Raw genomic sequence first — 20,048 nt, forward strand, 5'->3', positions numbered from 1 at the left:
TAGGGCATTATACTTGGACTTTCGTTGAATAAAATTTGCAGACTCAACAGATGCACTAGAACTGGTATGAGATGCGGAAGCCATGATAGAAACCTTAAGAACTCAAGAAATACCTTTTGAAACATGTGAAATTAGGGCTTGCATATTCTCCTTTACTTCACACTCCATCGGTTGTTGAATCACCGCTTTGTGTTCTCCACTTGACCGTTTCCAGTTTGAATTTGAATCTCCTTCGCGGTTTCTCAATTTCTCCAAATCTCTACTCAAATCGCCTTTTCGTCGCTCTTCTCTTTGAAAAACTTTTCTTCGCTCGAAAACTTATAGTGAGAAATGATTTCAAAAATGCTTTTAAACATAGTCCTCACCTACCATCATTAATGCTCCTCCATTAGGGCATAAACCCTAATTTTGCCTTTTTACCATTTTTGGTCTTCTATCAAACAATAGGTATAACATACCGGTTAAGGTCTTTTATCGATGAAAACCGGGGGTTCGAAACATTTTGCCGTTTGCTCCCCCTAAGCTTTCTTGAAGCTTAGTTTGCCAATTCCGTGATTTCCACACTAGGTGTAGAAACCGGTTCCTCTTGTAACACTGCTGGTTTCTCCTTCCAGATTTTGTTCATGTCCGCTTGAACAGTGTCAACATCAATGTTTCCTTCCGGAGTGACCGATATATCATCAGATATGCTCTTTCTTGATCTACATAATCTAGCAATGTGACCCGGTTTGTTGCAGTGATAGCAGACCAATCCAAGTGCTCTCCAAGGTCCATTATTCATGTTTCCATTCTTCCTTCTACATGTTGCAGCAGTATGACCATGACCATGACAGATCATACAATTTTCTCTCCATCCGGTTGCCACTTGATAACCACCGCTTCTTGGCTGATGATTGAAGGTATTAAACCGGTTGTGATTCTGGTTCACAAAAGCTTCAAGACCAACTCTTTGGGTCCTTTGAGGATATCTTCTAGTGTTATTTATAACAGACCTACACTCAGATGCTCTATGCCCATACTTGTTGCATGCATAATAGTTACCATCAAATCTATAGGGTCTAGGCTTATCATTTAGGAAATAAGGAAAATTGTTGTAAGCCTTACTCCTACACATATTAGTAGTATGTCCTTCTTTAAGACAATTGAAACAAATAGGTTTAAACTTTTGCTTACCTTTATCCTTTGATACCGGTTGCTTCTTTGATGTTCTAGCATTTGTACCAGAGGTCTCTCCTTCCTCATGACCGGAATAACCAATTCCATTGGTATTCTTGACCGGTTTGACAGATTCAAACTTTTGCTCTAGCTTGATAGTACTTTTTCTGAACTTAGCAAGTATTTCCTTTGACTCAGAGAGTTCTTTGGAAATAGCAGCATTTGTTTCCAATAGGTTTTCATTCTCAAAGATGCCAGTGTTCAGTTCTCCTTGCATGTCTTCCTTTTCCACCTTGCTTGCATGGAGTTGAGCATTTAGGGCACTCATCTCTTGTTTCAACTTGGAGATCTCAAAATCTCTTTCTTTCACTAGGTCTTCAGCTTTTCTCCGGTTCTCAAGCTCTTGACACATTCGGATAGTCAGTCCTTCCAACTCCTTTCTCAGGTTGGAGTTTGATTCATTCAGCTTATTTACTTCTGCAATTAGGGCTTCCATATCTGCTTCATCTGCAGAACTATTTTCAGATAGCTCCATCACCTTTTCTGCATGTTCCCTCCTTTTTGCTTGAGATGCCTTGTATTTGACCATAAGATCATCATAGGCTTGCTCAGACTGAGTGAGCCATTGAGTAAGTTCCCTCAAGGTGTATTCCCCCATATCTCTTTCCAAGTGGTTAAACTTATAGAAAGGTAGGCTTTGATACCAATTTATGAATACTAAGAGGGGGGGGGTGAATTAGTATGCCAAAAATCTTCACACTAAAACACTTTACAAGACTAGCAGTAAATCGGTAAAATAGTTTAACAGACAAACCAGTTAACAAACATGCAAACCAAATAGCTAATAATGCATTTACCCACAGAAGCACAAACACCATAACACAAGATATTTGACGTGGAAACCCAAATGGGAAAAACCACGATGAGATGGAACTCACAAGTCACTATCTGCAGAATAGGAACTAGACCGGTTAAGGTAAGACCGGTTAAGGTCTTACAATGTTCTTTACCAGAACAGATCCTGTTAGGAATCTCAATCTCTGTTAGGAGATAAGTCCGATTAAAGACTACCTTGCTAGAGGATTTTAGATCCACAGATGTGAACCACCTTGTTAGAGGATTTAAAAAAAGACTTTTGGGCTTACTCGGTTAAGGGCTACAGACTTGTCAAAGATGTGAGTAATCAACAAGTGTTTGATCTATCTAATATCACAGACTGCTCAGTTAGATCCTTGATAGCTAGTTCTTAATGCACTCCTGCATTACTTCAGTCTTCTACACATTCATATTCTTTCCAACTCCTCAATCACCTTAAACCCTAGCAACAACATAAACTCTTTGTTGCGACCTCATCAACAACCTAAAACCCTAGACATGATATCCTTATAAAGGAATATGATTTCATGTCGGTCCAATAGGATTACATTACAATTTTCTAGGTTCAATGAGCCTGGACATACTTGGTACCACGACACAAAAAGCACCATTATAGTGTCGACACCATCAAACAATCGGTGGATGGTAACTCATCACAAAATGCTGATTGGTAACTCATCACAGAGTATTACCGGTTCATATAGAATACCGGTTGCCGGTTTGTCAAAATGAAGACTGGTAAAAATGTGTTATGCCACTTTAATCCCTCGTACCGTTTGGTATCCACGAACCGCTTGGGGTCAACATGTCACTTCAGACTGTTTAACACATTCTGCAAAACATCAATAGTCTAAAGACTATAATACAACATACCTACAACATACCGGTTGGAACAAATACCGGTTGTGCTCTAACTCATACATATAAAGAGGATCTTAATGCAAGTGTGTGTCCATCAATGACAATCACAACATGAACATAAAAAATGCCAACAAATTACCCATTCATCCTTATCTTCAATTTGAGTAGCAAGTTACTTTTCTTCAAGTACATTTTCTTCCAGTGCCGAAACATCTTCCTTGATAGCCAGTAACACCCATTCCTTTCCATTGCCAGAACAACTAGCAAAATCTTGTGTCGGTTCATCATCATAATCAGTCACACCTTCCTCATCCACAATGTAGCATGATTTATCTCTATTTTTCCTATACTTATACTTGTTCTGATATCCAGGGTTAGGCTTAAAAGATCTTCTAGCTCTCTTTTCAAATCTTGAATTCCTTTCAGGACATATAGATGCAAAATGACCTATCTTATTACATGCAAAACATTTAAAAGGTGTTTTTCCTTCATACTTACTTCCTACCGGTCCTTTAGGTACTCTTCTAGAAAATAGGGCTTCAAGTTGCTCAAATTCTTCATCTTCTCTCTTCATATCATCCAATTGTTTTGCATACAAAGCTTTCCAATCTTGCTTGCCAGTTGATGATGTAAATGCATGAAAAGAAGGTTCAGACTTCACAACTCCCGAAGGTCCAAATTCTTCAAGCTCAAAAGAAGATAATTTCCCAACCAAGGTATCTCTATTGAGAAAAGTATTAGCCATTGTTCCCAATTCATTAATTGCAGTAGCCTTCATCTTATAAGCCCGTGGCAAAGCTCTCATAAATTTAGAAACTATTTCATCTTCACTCAGAGTTCCACAACAACATTGAATTCCCATAACAATTTCATTTACCCTTTCCATGAATGCAGTGGCCCTTTCATCTTCTTCCATCTTCAAGTTTTCATATCTCACCCGATAACCATCAAGTCTAGCAATCTTAATAGTAGTGTCACCTTCATTAAGAGTCTCCAACTTGTCCCATATAGCCTTTGCTGATGATTTGTCAGTTAATCCCATTATTTGTTGATCAGAAAGTGCACACGAGAGGGCTTCTCTTGCTCTACAATCATTTGCAAGATCCTTATCCAAGTTTGTCGGAGGAGGATTGCCAGATGCTGGATTAAAAGGAGTAACCCCATTCTCTATGATTTCCCAAATTTCCTTACCGAGACATCTCAGATGAGTCTCCATTTGAATCTTCCATACTCTATAATTTGTTCCATCAAGCCTAGGAATATCTCTCTGAAAGATAGCAGTAGATGAACTAGATGAACATGAACTTTTAGTTGCCATAGGATCTTCCTTAAGCGGTTAAGCTTCTGTAGAGAGGACTCGAGCTCTGATACCAATTGTTAGACAATTTAAATAACTGGACAACAACTGAGAGGGGGGGAGGGTGAATCAGTTGTCACCAGATTACTAAAACCTTAAGCAATTAAAACTTTAATACCCAAACCCAAAAGATCAACATCGGAATGTATAAACCAATTACCGAAATCGAAGATATTCCAATTAAGAACAAGAAATAATTAGAGAATAAATAATATCCACATGACACCAAGATTCATACGTGGAAAACCCGGTAAAGTGAAAAACCATGGTGGGAAGCCTACCCACAGTTAGATAATACTTCTGCAGTAAGTATGTGATTACAAATTGAGGGGCATGCACTTGCAGGAAGGACAACAACCTAGAGCACACTGCTCATTACAAAAGAAGTCTCACTGACTACATAGAAATCCATACTACAATCTGGAAGAAGGAATGAACTACAATGATAGCATCTCCTATGCCTAAGTACAATTTCGGTTAAGCTCAATACCAAAGGACTAAATCCTCTTACATAAACCCAACTCGATCACCAATGATCAAACAAATCCTCTACATGAATGATTATTACATTATTCACTCCTATACATCCATATCCCTTACATATGATCTACAATGAGATCTTACATCATATATACAAACCCTCGACCACAAACAATAAGGTCGGCCACCAGATAATAAATCATTTACATAATTATAAAACATGTCGGCCTGAGACCAAATAAATAATATCCAACCCATAAGACATCCCAGAAACACATCGAGAAGTCCAATCAACATGTTACATTAAGCCGGTCCATAACCTAGATAAACCGAGACCCAAATTAGGTCCACACACTAAAGCAATGATCCCAATCAACCAAGTCATGAACTCGATCACCATCAGCATCCTGAATCTCCACTAGAAGTTGCACCAACACCACTTATGCATAAAAACAAAGATCTTCAACAAATCTCTGTCGGTGAAACCCTCACCGGATCAATAAACCAATCTTGCTAGCATATAGGATAGCATCCGATCACCAAATCAAAACCAACTGACTGAACATGTATCTAAGTAGCATATCTTAGCCAATTCCAAAATCCAAAACATACCGGAGCATATCAGATCATCATGATCTAATCCAACCATAAACTAAACAACCTACCGAGACCAGAAGGATACCGGTAAAGCAGCCAAAACAACTAGTGTTGACATCAATGACAAAACATCAATGCAACACATAATCAATTCCTCCAAATGGCCAACATTCTCCCCACTACCACAATCCATTCCATCCATGCATTTTCTAAAATCCACAATTTTAATAACCCCTAAATCAACAAATGCAAAAGATCCACATAACTTCAATCATTGTTCCCTTGTTTCAGCTAATAAGATGTAAGAATAGGTCAATGGTAAATACCCACAAACCATATGGTCTTGGAATCACTTGTATAAATCTAAAATGCCTTCTATTGTCTCTTCCAACAATATACTACACTAAATAAATACTAAATAAAACATTTGAAAGATAAGTCACATCTCAAAACACATTCTCCGTTACATGTTTACTACCAATGATTCAATTTTTTAGTTTGATATCTTTGATCATTTTTTACATATGATACAGTATGATACAACTACTCATAACACATTTAAATTTGAATTATAAATACTTACCTGACTAATGTATATAAATTTAACTCATTTATGAAATATACTATCTACCCTATATTTACTAACAATAGAGCAAATCATGTTTTATGATATTTAATTAGCAATGCCTCTATACATATTTACACTCAATAGTAACTAATATTTATATGGGTTGATTTACATAATTGACCCATATATATGCTTTAATAACAACAATAACAATTTTTATATGGTTAAGTTTAATTGACCCAATTCGAGCTTGTTTATGGATGATGTTATCATCAAAATTTCAGGACACTTTGCTTCCAAAACATTATAGTGAATAAACATGACTTTATATGTTGACCTTATGTGTGTGTGTTTTTTAAAAACTTACATTTATTAAATAAATTGACAAGGTTACAATTGACTTCCAAAATCATGAAGTGAAATAAAAACCTTTTAATAGCATGAATCCTTGAAGAAAATTTTGTTTTATCTCCCCTACTATTCACATACCCATTTTTAACATGCAGAGGGATCTAGAAATTATCTCTATAAATTTCTTTTATAGAGGAAAGAAAAGAGAAAAAATATAGATATTATCTCTATAAATTTCTTTTATAGAGGAAAGAAAAGAGAAAAAATGACCAACCTATACTTTCCCTTCCTTTCTTTTATCTTTCCTCTTTGATCCACCTCCTTTCCCACAAGAAAATTTTACTCCCAAGACAATAAATAATCCCCCTCTTGCTTTGAAAATCCCTTTTGAAAGAAGTTTTCACCTTCTCCCTCAATTATCTCCTTCTATGCCACATTTTCACATGCAAAAACTATCCTCTTTTTTCCATTCCTCTAGAGTTATGTCCAATCTAGCTTAGTTTTATTTTTTCATTAATATGAATTGAGTGATTAGTGAAAGTGGCAATGAGATCTAAGGAAGTTAACTAAATTTCATTTTTTTCTCATTGAACTTATGTTTCCATGCATGTGGGGTTTTTATTATTTGGATTTATTTTTAATTTAGAAAATCCATAAGTATTTAAAGACAAATTTAATTTATACTAACACAAAAATGATTTTACTTAGAGAATAAATGTCTCTCATACTACTAGGATAGTAACCATGAGATAAGGTGAACATGAGATTGGTTTCAAGGAAACAATATTAGAGAAAAATCACTCTAATTCCATAACCAAAAGATAATCAAACAAAAGATGAATTTTGGCACTTCAAATATTAATGCCAATATAACTATTCCAACATAGCTAAACAACTCTTACAAAAGATGCTTCAGAAGGCATAGCTACCACCTGGAACCTTAATACTATCAAAGGACATGTTCTTATTCAGGAAAATAATTTCTCTTGTATCAAATTTGAGCATTTAAAAGATGGTACTTCATGGGTCCTCACTAACATTTATGCTCCCAATACTTTGAAGGCTAGAAATTCCTTCTGGAAAAAATTATACAAGCTAGGGACAACTTTATAAATCTTAGCTTGCTGGTTATGGGAGACTTCAATACTCCTTTGAGAGAGGAGGAAAAATTTGGAGGAAGTCCCTCTCAACTGGAAAGTAGGTTGGCCCTTATAGATTTCATTAATTCTCAGGCTCTCAATGACTTGGAAATACAGGGATGCAATTACACTTGGACTAATAGGAGAATTGGTAGTGATCTTATCCAAGTTTGTCTTGACAGGACTCTCATCTCTGATGACTGGTACAGTCATTATTTTTGTTCTTTGTCGGCCCACATCCGGGTTGGATCTTATCAGTTTCCTATCACCTTTATTGCTAACTCAATTAATAGAAGGAGACACTTCCCCTTCAGATTTGAAAAAATGTGGACCCTTCACCCAGTTATCAAAAGCAATATTTAGAAATGGTGGAGTATCCAAATTGAGGGAACTGCTATGCATAGAGTTGTTAAGAAGCTTAAAAGTGTAAAGGATAACATAAGACTCTGGAATAAATCCAGCTTTGGGAATATCTTTGAGGCCAAAGGTAAAGTCCAGGAAGACCTTAAAAAAATACAAGACCAAATCCAGAAGGATGGTTTTAGTATTGTGTTCATTGCTGATGAAAATGAGACTCTCATAAAATACTATGATATCATTGCTAAAGAGGAAACCTTCTAGAAGTAGAGATCAAGATGCATTTGTCTTAAGGAAGGAGATAGGAATACTAGATTCTTTCATATGTCGACGATAAAGCATAAAGCAGCTAATAGGATAACCAAACTAATGGTGGATAATGGGGAGTTGGTCAAGGAGGATGAAATAAGGAACGAAGCTAAAAGGTATTTCTCGGAACTGCTCAAGAGGGATCACAGATTGGATGCTGAAGCTCAAACTTCTTTTTTTCATAACATCCCTTGTCTCATTGATGATCAAATGAACGTCTCCCTCTCTTCCATTCCTTTGAACTTGGAAATAAAAAATGTTGTTTTTTCCTTTGATGGTAATAAAGCGCTTGGCCCAGATGGTTTCCCCATGTTCTTTTTTCAAGATTTCTGGGATATTGTCGGGAAAGATGTCTCCAATAGGGTCAAGGAATTTTTTGGGGCTAGAAAACTTTTGAAAGAAATCAATGGTACTTTCATTTCTCTCATCCCCAAAACCCAAGGTGCTGACTCTATGGACAAGTTTAGACCTATCAGTCTTTGCAATTATTTTTATAAGATTATCTCCAAGGTTCTTACTACGAGATATATGTATGTCCTTCCTGCTTTGATTAATCACCAGCAAAATGGTTTTGTCCCTGGAAGACAAATTATTGACTCTATTATAACTATCCATGAGAATATTCATTCTCTTGTAAGAGCCAAGAAGTAGGGTCTCATCCTCAAGCTTGACCTCTCCAAAGCCTATGACAGGGTTGACTAGCCTTTTCTTGTGAAGGTTCTTATGGCTTTTGGTTTCTCCACTAGAGTTATTGACCTCCTCAGCCAGCTTATCACCTCTGCCTCTTTTGTTGTTCTTGTCAATGGTTCCCCATCTCCCTTCTTCCAAGCTTCTAGAGGTCTAAGGCAAGGGGATCCCATATCCCCCTCCTCTTCATCATTATGGCAGAATGTTTTGGAAGGTCTATGGAAAATATGGTTTTGCAAGGCTCCTTTAACGGACTCCAACCTTCTTCTGCTGACCTTATTTGTTCCCACCAATAGTTTGTCGATGATACTATTGTCATGGGGGATTCTAGTATCTCTGAAGCTAAAATCTTGAAGAGTACTCTTTATAAGTTTGCCTCAGCTTCTGGTCAGCTTATTAACTGGGTCAAAAAAGAAGTTTTTTTCATCAATACTTCTGAGAGAAGACAACAGAGAATCAACAGAATCCTAGATTGTAGGATTGTTGATCTTCCTGCGACCTATCTTGGTCTCCCCATGGGCATTGCACCTCTTGATCCTTTTTGGAGCTCTCTAGTGGATAAATTTCATTAAAAACTTGCTGGTTGGAAAGGAGCCCTTTTAAGTCAGGCTGGAAAGCTCCAACTACTTAAAGCTTCTCTCCAAAGTATTCTGATTTACGCCCTAAGTCTTTTCAGAATTCCAGTTAAGTATGCTAACACAATCGAGAAAATTCAAAGAAATTTCCTATGGTCTGGGGTTGAGGACAAGAAAAGAATGTCTTTGGTGGCTTGGGACTAGGTTTGTAGACCGAAAAGTAAAGGAGGTCTGGGCCTGAGGAGAATTTAAACCTTAAATGAATCTCTCTTGTCCAAACAGGTCTGGAGAATGTTCCATTCAGACACTGAATGGTGTAAAATCTAGTGAAGTAAGTACTCTCTTCTGTCCTCCTCTCTTTCTTCTTTTATCAATTTGGAATTCAGTATTCATGGATCCCACATATGGAATCATGCCTCTAAGTGCAAAGAAAGCATTGCTAAAGGAGTGATCTGGAAAGTAGGAAATGGCAGGAAAGTTAAATTCTGGGAGGACCCCTAGCCTTTTGATAAACCCTTGACTGAAATCAATGAATGGGCCCTCCATGCTCCCTCCTGTATTAGAACTTTTAGCTCCTTAGTTACTGAGTACTGGTCTGGTAATAAATGGCAGAACATTGAAAATATCCACCATAGGCTTTCTAAGCTCAAGATCCATCTGTCCTCGGTATGGTTGAATAAAGAGGAAGACTCCCTTATTTGGAAACATGAACCCAAAGGTACTTTAACTGTTTCCTATATGTATTGTGTCCTTTCCCTCACCCCTCCAGGTAATCCCTACTGGTCTAAAGCCTGGATTAAGGGTCTTACCCCCAAAATTAATTTTTTCTTCTGGACCATCCTTCAAAATAAGATCTTGACCCTAGACAACCTAAAGGGTAGAGGCTTTGCCTTCCCTAATAGATGTGCTCTATGTCTTCAGAAGGAAGAGTCTGTGGACCACCTGGCCATCCACTGTTCCTATTCTGCCTCAGTCTGGAAAAGATTTCTTAAAATTTTTAGCACTGATTGGATATTTCCTAACACTATCAGTGAACTGTTTTCCTCCTGGAATTTTCATTGGACTAACTCCTTTTTGAGATCTCTATGGGAGCTATATCTTCCTCACATCCTGTGGGGATTATGGAAAGAAAGAAACAATCGTATCTTCAGGGACGTATCCCTCAATTAGGATATTGTGTTCCAAAAAATTCAATGGGCAATTATGGAAAATATGGGGATCATTGAGGGTCCCTGTTTCTCGAACAACCCCCTATAATTAAACATCTTAAGCTCATGGAATTTGAAGATTGCTGACAGTTCTGACCCCAACCAAAATAAAAAACTTGAAGCTAGATGGAAAACCCCCCCTAATGGTTGGTTCAAAGTTAATTTTGATGGTGCTGCAAAAGGTAACCCGGGCCATGCAGGTTGTGGAGCTATTCTTAGAGATGATAAATGAATTTGCAAGGAAATGGTTGTTGTCCCAATTGGAAGCCAAACAAACCATAAATCTGAAGCAATGGCAACTCTCCAAGGTATTCTCCTGACTAAAAAATGGAATTGCCCCTACTTATGGATTGAAGGAGACTTAAACAATATCATAAATTGTCTTAAGGGGACCTCAAAGCCCTCATGGTCGATCAACAATATCATTAAATCCACTAAAGACCTTATCAACACTTTTAAAAAAAGTTACATATCCCACATATACCTTGAGGCCAATGGCTCTGCTGACTGGGCTGCCAATGCGGTGGTTAACAAAGATCAAATGATTACGTGGACGGGAGAACAAGGACTCCCTGAAAATGTTAGACTAATCATTTTTAATGACCGATATAGAAGCACTCCAAAGATTTTTGATGGACAGAATAAAAAAGAAAAGGACTAATTGGAGTACTTCGAGTTATTATAATAATGAGAGCCTCATTTATTATAATACTTATTTCATCAATTCCCATGCTTTCCAAGTAAAATTGATAGTTCCAACAAGCTTTCTGGCTAAATCGTTCTGCAAGTTTCAAAATTTGGCTCTGAACAACGAAAACATGGGTGGTAACAGGCGGAGATATGAACCAAGCAGCTGCAAAGAATGGAAATAGAAGGAGGAGGTTTGGAGCATCTTGCAAAATGGTGGTTTTTCGAAATTTATGGAGAGACTCCACAGACGGGATGGCACGGTTACCAGTTTTTTCTCCAAAAACTGGAGAAAGGGTATGCTGAAAATGGGAGACCAGACTATTGAAATTGATGAAGATCTTATTGCCCAAGCCACGAGCCTCAGAAGGGAAGGATGCAACTTCTACAGAGATAGGAAAGTCAGCAAGGAGGCCATTGATAGATATCCGGAAACCGAGAAGGAGAAAAAATGCCTAGTGAAGTTAAGTAACACTTACTGCCCACCTAGGGCTTTTGTTAAACCCTGGCGGGAGGTCCTCTTTGTTTTAATGTGCTACATTACATTAGATGGTAGGTTTACAAAATTTTATGGTTACCACTTCATCTTGCTAAATCAATTTAGGCACGATGAGAAGGTTAATTTTCCTTATTTTCTGCTCTGCTCGATGAATGCCACCATTAAGGCCTACAAAGATAACCCTATGGGGGACACTACCATGCATCAAGGCTTAATGGTCCTTATTTATGACCATCTCAAGGCCAATCAAATAGCCTGCATGCAGCCCTCTATAGAGTCTGAGGAGGATGGGTCTGACTCTGCCTTTTCAGTGGATGAGGAGTCTGACTGTGACCCATCGAGTGATTCTGAGGAGAGCATGGATGTTTCAAATTATGAAATTGGAAAGAAGAGGAAACACATTAAAACAAGACCTTCTTCCTCTGAGGGTAAAAGACCTAAAGGCTGAATCCCCCAGATTAGCCTTTCCTTGGAGGAGGAGGTCTCTGAAGACTCAAAGAAGGAGAACCCTCAAGGGTCGCTGAAAAAGAAGACTAAAGTTCACACCCAAATAAGAAATAAGCACAAGAGGAAGGAGGAGAATGTTAAGGAGCTGGAGGTTTATAAGTAGGAAAGGACCTTCGAAGCTGAACATAATCCGGAGAAGGTGACCATGGACGAGGCTCTTAGGGTTGAAGACACAGCTACTATTCGGGAAACCCCAAAAAAGGAACAGGATATCTCTGGTAAGGTTGATCCCCCCCCTAACCCTCCTCGAGAGGGTATGCAAGGTTTCATGGATACTATGGAGTGACTTATAACTGGTTACAAGAAAGCTGTGGGCGACAACAAAAAACTCAGTAACAGAATTCAGATTTTGGAAACCATCAACACTGGGGAAGGGAAGACCATGGCTGATTATATAGAGGACCTGAAAAATACCATTACTAAAGCCAAAAACATAAGACACTCCTTCAACCCCAGGTTTGAGAAAATAGAGAAAGATCTGCTAGAAAGGAAAAATCTTGCTGATGCTAATGATCAAACCATCTCGGGTACTGCTAGTAAAGTCAGCAAAATTGAGGAGTGTCTAAAGAGCATTGCTGAATAGAGTTTAAGCATCCTGAAGATTTCTGCTAGCAACACTAACACTCTCATCAGCAAATTGGATGAAGAGAAGGAGATCCTAGATATTGACCCAGACATTGAAGTACAAGGGAAGCTCAAGGACCTAGAACCCGTACTAAAGGCAAAAAGAAAGAAAAGAAACCTAACAAGGACCTGGAAGATCTCAAAGTTGTTGGGGCCACCTATGACCAGCTGGTGAAAATGTGGAGGACCTACTGAAGACTATAGCTGTGTAGCTCTTTCCTTGTTTCTTTGTTGTTTTTATCTTAGTTGTCTTTTTGGTTTGCTGGCTTTTTTGCCAGTCGTTTTGTAAGTGGTTCTTAAGTACTGGACTTTTTAGTGTCTTATCTTAATCTCCTTTGCTAAAGGTTTCGGGTCCTGAAAACCTGTTTTTCTAATTAATCAGAACTCTTACAATGGAATGTCATCTCTAAAAATATTTGAAATCCTATTATGGTTAATTTTTCTCAAAGGCATGATATGTTTTATCAATCATCTTGATATGTAGCTCTCTCCTCAATGATGTTATCCCTCCTCGATTGGGAGGGGAAGCAATATTGTCTTGCATCCACCACATTTGTTCACAAAGTAGTTAGTTAATCACAATGATAATTTGATACCCAACATGTCTTTTCTTTCAACATGGCCCTTTACATCATAATTTCTAAAGGAATGTACTATACACGAGATCACAATGCATGATAGCCATAAATATTCTTCACTAAAATACATCAATAGTTAGTATTCAAGAAAAAATTATAGTTAACAATCATGAAATTAGTTTTTAAAAAAGTAGAATAGGGCACCAAAGGAACATTTAACATGGCATGCCACTCTTACACAACCAAACCACCATTTATGATATGGTGAGGCCCTATAACTACCTAATCAAATTTTATCTGCCAAAAACAATAGTTCATCACAATGATGTGGATTTAAATATAATGGTAAAGAAGAGAAATGACCCAAGCAACCATTAGCATGACATGGTCTTCATGATTTCTATTCTAATATATCTTGCAAGATTTTTCTTGGCACTTGGTGTTGAAAGATGGTCAATTTTTTTGGTGTTTCATCTTGTGATAAGTGTCCTCTATCTATGGGGACTATCTTTATATTATTTTTACTATAAGGGATGGCATTTTTTCATTTGAGGATGATAGAAGATTTAGGGAGAAAACAAAAAAAAGAACAAAAAGGAAAAATAAACCATGATAGCAAGCCCTAGGGTCTTTATCTCTAGAGCAAAGAAAAAGGTATTTTTGTAATTTAGTGATCTAGGTTGTATACTGGACATTCATAACTTTCGAAGAAAAATTGTATCTAACGGATATGACACTATTTGAATATATCCAAGGTATTTTGTGTATTTTTTTAATGTGTCCTTAACAAGTTAGCTAGGTAGAAGGTTCTTAAGTCATTCCAACTATTTTGTAATGTATCTTCTCAAGAAAAATAAAGAAATGTACAAGTTTATTGCTAGATTACTAAGAAGACTCTTATTAAGTATTATAACTTATGTATTTATTCATTTGCATGCATAGAGGTACATTTGGAAAAGTTTGGTGTTCAAGTATATCTTCGTTAAAAGGTATCCCATATAGTTTCAATCATTGCATGTTCTACAAGTGACTTGAGCTCTATTGCTTAGCTGGGTTAAGTACATGTTTGCATGAACTAAATCTTCTCTATCATCCCAACGCACTTTTGTGCAATCAAAATAAAGCATAATTTAATTTTATGTTGAAATTAATTTTATACTTTTCTATGTTTAAATACATGAAATAGAATTAAAATCTATCTTTTATCACATTTTAAACAATTAGTGTAGTAGTTCACTTACTTAATCATTTGTTGAACCTTGATTTCTTCAAACCAACATATAAGCCCAAAGTGACAATTGATATAGGGGTGCACTATGCAATGGGTGTGGTTTGTGTCAAGATAAGTGTTTTTTTTTGTGGTAATACCTTTTAAATCATCTTAAGGAAGCCCCCTTTGTTTAGTTGAGCTAGAAGTGAAGGAGGTTTTACCCACCTTAATAATTTTGGTCCTTGGTTGCCTGAGCCTGATATGAAATGTGTGGTCTTTTATCCAAATTCAATACCCTTGACATTTAGGAGGAGATTCAACTTTAGGGACTTGAGGTTTACAACTCAAGACACCAACAAGTAGTACATTCTTATAATGAAATGCAAACTAAAAAAGATACTTTATAAGGAGAGAATTATTTATTTCCCACAAGAAGAATGTGAGGAAAAATCGATAGAGGTGGATTGAAATTGTAATTTACAATGGATTGATTATGATAAGGGAGGGGTAACCATTAAATAATTTGTAGCCAAAGAAAGATTATTAGACAAAGAAGTCTTGAAGAGTTTATTTCGTAGGAGGAGTTTTGAGATTGGAGATGTAAGATCAAGAAGGTAAGAGAAGTGTTTTGCATGGGATCAACATGAAAGCATGGGCTACATTCACTAAATTGTACCTCCATGATCTAATTTAGTTGATTAGGTGTGAGGCTTCAAATTCTCATTACAAACTATAGTTCTAGGGATCTAGTGTTATGCTTTTCTATCTAGAGTTATATTTTTCTAACTTAAGTTCATTAGTGATACTTTAGTTTAGCTTTAGTTGAATGTTATTTAGCTCCCTTATGCTTTGGTTTAGTTCTCCTAATTATAGATTAGAGCATCTCTTGCTTTCTATAAAGCAAGTCATTATCCATTGTAATCTTTATTTTGTAATCTTTGCATTTGAGGAATATAGCAATTCTTTTCTTACTACTCTTGTTTGTGGAAGGTGATTTTCGTTTGCTATTTGATTTTACGAACTTGTGTTGCAAAATTCAACAGTGATCAAACATATAACCAACTTGTGAAGAATAAAAAAAAAGAATCTATGACCAAATAAATTATGCTATGTCCAAAGAAGTGAAACCCTTAACTTGATCTAAGTACAATACCAAGATAAATCACTTTCTAATATTGCAATTCCAAACCTAAATAAATTGAATCTTGTACTACCTTAACATTCCACTCAATTTAAACACTTACTCTATTGTAACTTATCCCCAATAGATGCTAGTGAACCCTGTAACATAAGTCCCAACTGAAAATGGTTATAAAGTTGGAGAATGTAATCACCATATTCTAAAGGAAACAAATTGGATGGCTTCATTGTTCGAACACACAAATGAAGAAGAGAAACCAATCAAAGTAGATGAAATCAAAATTTTATAGTACTAGACTAGATTTATTGAAAAGAATATAGCAGTGACTCAAATGAATCAACAATCACATGGATGGCAATCATATGAATTTATCAAAAGTATTCTGCCACTGATGATGGTGGAACAGTCCTTACCTCTGAAACATTGTAAGGAACACTGAAGGTTTAGTTGAGGATGAGAAGATTTGTCAGTGAGCTTTGAATGACATTTGAAAGATGCAAAGCATATTCTTTGGAAGTGAAATATGAACAATGGTCTTCAATGTCTGCATCTCTGGCAAGCTCCATAAATAGTGTTATTTCATCTAAAGTTGCTGCAACTTGGTTGTCTCCTCCCAACGTACCAGCTGTATCCCCCATGTATTCATGCTGTGGATTTCTACGTACTACCAACTATCCTCACAGTAATCTTGCACTTTGTTTGCCACGTGTCTCTAAAGTAATACCTGTGTAATTCTGGTCACTGGAAGTTTCTGTAACAGAATCATGCTTTACTGCCCAATGCGTGGAAAAGCTTTTATATGCAGTCATTGTGATGAATGCACATGCTCGCCTATGTCAAATTTGGGTCACCAATTTGAAAATCAATTCTTTTTCAGAATTGAAATGAAATGAAAGTGTTAGAATGATGTTCAGAAGGATTTTTAAGGACATATCTATTCTGGTTCTAAAAAGACAGTACAGATTGACTAACACACGTGTTAGTCGCGCGTTTTACATCGTTGATTTTGCAATTAACGGCTACGATTGACTAACCTGTCACCAACACACTGTACGAAAGGTCTGTTTTTGAGCTAGAATAGCCGCGGCCACCCGTAATCTAGTTGAACTGTACAGGAATCAATAAAAGTTCAAATCAACAAATCACACTTATTTTTTATTGTTATCTATTTAGATACAGTGAGTTGTTGTTTTACTTTTTGTTTTTCTTCAAACAAAATTTTAAGATTCTATTTTTAGAGTATTAGTATAATTGATTCTTATTGTCGTTTAACATACATTTCAGAATATAATGTCATTCTGTTTCCACTAATTCTTATGTGCAGAGATGATAAATTCTGTCAACCTACTCCTCTTTAGAGGTTTTTCACCTCCTTATTTTGTATTTAAGATGGTATGAACTAAGAAGAACTAATTCTTAGCTCTTTTTAGCTCGACTGTTATCATTTTAGCTTTCTACTATATATCCACCTTATATGATACTTTTGTTCTTATTCACATGTAAGATTGAATTGCTTGATATAATATTCTCTTTCTCATACACGTTATTTTGTCCGTATGACCACTTTGATTTTCCCTCATTTGTATTTAAAAATTCTTACTGTAGCATCCTAAAATTGCGACACTTGCAATTTCTACTGCATTTGGGTCTTCACGATGGCGGCGCAACGTTGAACCTGAATGGAGACCCTGAAACCTGTTTACGACATCAAAAACTGCATCTTTCTGCACCTTGGCCTGATCCTCCTTGCACCCAGCTGTCCCGGGAGGTGGGACCATGGCGCCCAGCGCCCTGGTCCCTGGCCCTATTTTGGGCCCTGTCTCTTGTTGGGCATCGGGTCTTCAAGTTTGCAATTTGGAAAATAATGTTCCTAGGTCGGCCTAAGGTCGGAAAAATCAGTCTCCTAACCCTAATTGACAAGTATATAAACTACATTTCCCCTCCCAGAAAAGGAGGAGGAAAAATAGATGTGTGCAAGAGGCGGAAGCGATAGGCAAACATTCAAACATTCAAGCATTCAAGCATCCTTTCAAGCAATTGAGCATTCTAGGTCTCCATTCAAGGCTAGGTGTTGCATTCAAGACAAGGATTCAACCATTGAAGAGGAGATCACTTACAACATACAACATACAACATCATTACACCTTCGCATGTAAGAATACAAACATTCTTACAACAAGGTTGCAGGTACACGGCTGTAATTGAAGATCTGGAATCCTTGTGCAGAGACGAACAGATCCCCCTTCGTTTCGCGGATTTTTCGGAGGACTGAGTGCACTCTGGGCGCCATCGTCCCGTCAACTTTCGCTCAAACTTGCAGGACAACATCGTCTCGACATTTTACTGCTAATTTCAGGTCTATAGCTTCATCCCGTGTCCCAATCTCCATCTACAAGTGAATCTTTCTTACTTTTACATACATTCCTAGTTCAATCCTTCTATCTACATTCTTTACAAAAGAGGGTATCCTTGATGTCTCAACCCTTGAAACTCATTTAGAATCCAGTCTTGCATTGTGTGGGATTGGATCTTGTGGGTTTCAACCCCTCTTTTGAATGTAAAGTCTCTCCTAAGTGAAAACCGTCAATCCTAGTGACCTCCTTTCTCTCTCCATGGAGTGGGGGAACACCTAGGGTTTGATTTTCCGCTTTACATTTTGGTGAACCCAACGTGAACATCCTAATTCTGATTATTCATGGTTAGATCTGAAAAAAAAAAAAAATTGCTTCTTTAATTACATTTCCATGTTTGATCTTTTGCAAATTTTAGAGGTTAATTGCATAAAAACCCTAAATTCTCTTTTTAGTAATTGAACTTGTGAAATATTTAATTGTTAATGCTTGTTTCAGATCTACCCTTCTATTGCAAATTGTCAAATCATATTTGTGCTCTAATTCTGAAAATTAAGTGGTTAAGTGTCAAAACCCTAATTTTTAAAACCCTCTTGATTCAACCTTTGACTGATGATTTCACTGATCAAAACACCTCCAAATTGGCTGTAACTTTGGATTCCGCAACAAAATCACAATATCTCTCATCCTTGAAAATTTTGAAAAAAGTTGCGAGGACCGTGTGCACCCCGAGCGCCATCGTCCCCGACATTTTTTCTAAAATTTCGGGAGCTAGATCTTACTGTATTTTTCTGCTAGAATCCGGAATCTTGGCTGATTTCATCAATTCTAACACTTTCAAAATTAAAGTCAAAGTTGGTCTAGTGATTGCTTGGATTAAGGCTTATAATCATTCAAAAATTGTTGAAATTGAAATTTTGTGTTAAAATTGTGTTTCTTATTGTCCTAAATCTGAAAAGTGTGTTGACATTCATTCGAAGTTTCAGTGCTTTATTTGAATTTTTGCAGTTTGTGACTTTTGAAATTAAGTGTTTAATTGCAACAACCTTGATTTCCACTTTCAAAATTGAATTTTGCATGAAATTGAGTCAACTTTTAAATTTCAAAGCTTGCATTGCTTTTAGTATTCCCTCTAAAATCATAAAATTCAAAATTTCAGTTTCCCTCTCTTTTTCAAAATTCAAATTTTGCATTTTTCAACAATCTTGGTAGGGTTCAATTTTGAGATTGCAACTTTAATTTGGCCTATCTACAGATCGTAAAATCACTCAATTTTTTTAGATTAGCTTTAAAATCATCATAACTTTCATCCTTGAAAATTTCGAAAAAAGTTGCGAGGACCGTGTGCACTCCGTTCGCCACGGTCCCCGACATTTTTTCTGAAACTTCGGGAGATTGTCATAAATTTGCTACCTCTAAATTCGAAAATAAATTCAAAATTCAAGATCTCAATTTTCAAGATAACAATTAAAATTAAGTGCTACCCCCTTGGCCTTAATTTTCAATTGTGCCTACCTTTCTTGGAAGTTGTGCATGAGTTTTACAACAATAAGCCCTACTTACACTATTCCCGTTAGACGAATCCTTAGAATTAAGTCTTTCCAAGGTTTAATTACCGAGGAGATGGAACCTAATTTGAATGGCCTTTTTAACGAGGACATTGGTAATTCCTCTAATCCTATTAATGATGAAGAAGCTCTCCATGAGGTTCCTGTAGAACAACTTTTAAAATTGGATAACCAATTTGATGATTTTCAGCAATGGACGTCTCAAGAATACCCCGATAGTCAAGCTCTTTCATTAATTGAGGGTCTAAAACGTATGGTTCAAAGTGATAAGAATGGAATTGATATTTTACGTAGTATTGCACACATCGTGGATTCGAATGTGATGCCTATGAAGAGTTGTGCCGAAACTTTAGGTTATACACA

The sequence above is a fragment of the Cryptomeria japonica genome, chromosome 9 (genome assembly GCF_030272615.1).
Source record: "Cryptomeria japonica chromosome 9, Sugi_1.0, whole genome shotgun sequence".
NCBI lineage: Eukaryota > Viridiplantae > Streptophyta > Pinopsida > Cupressales > Cupressaceae > Cryptomeria > Cryptomeria japonica.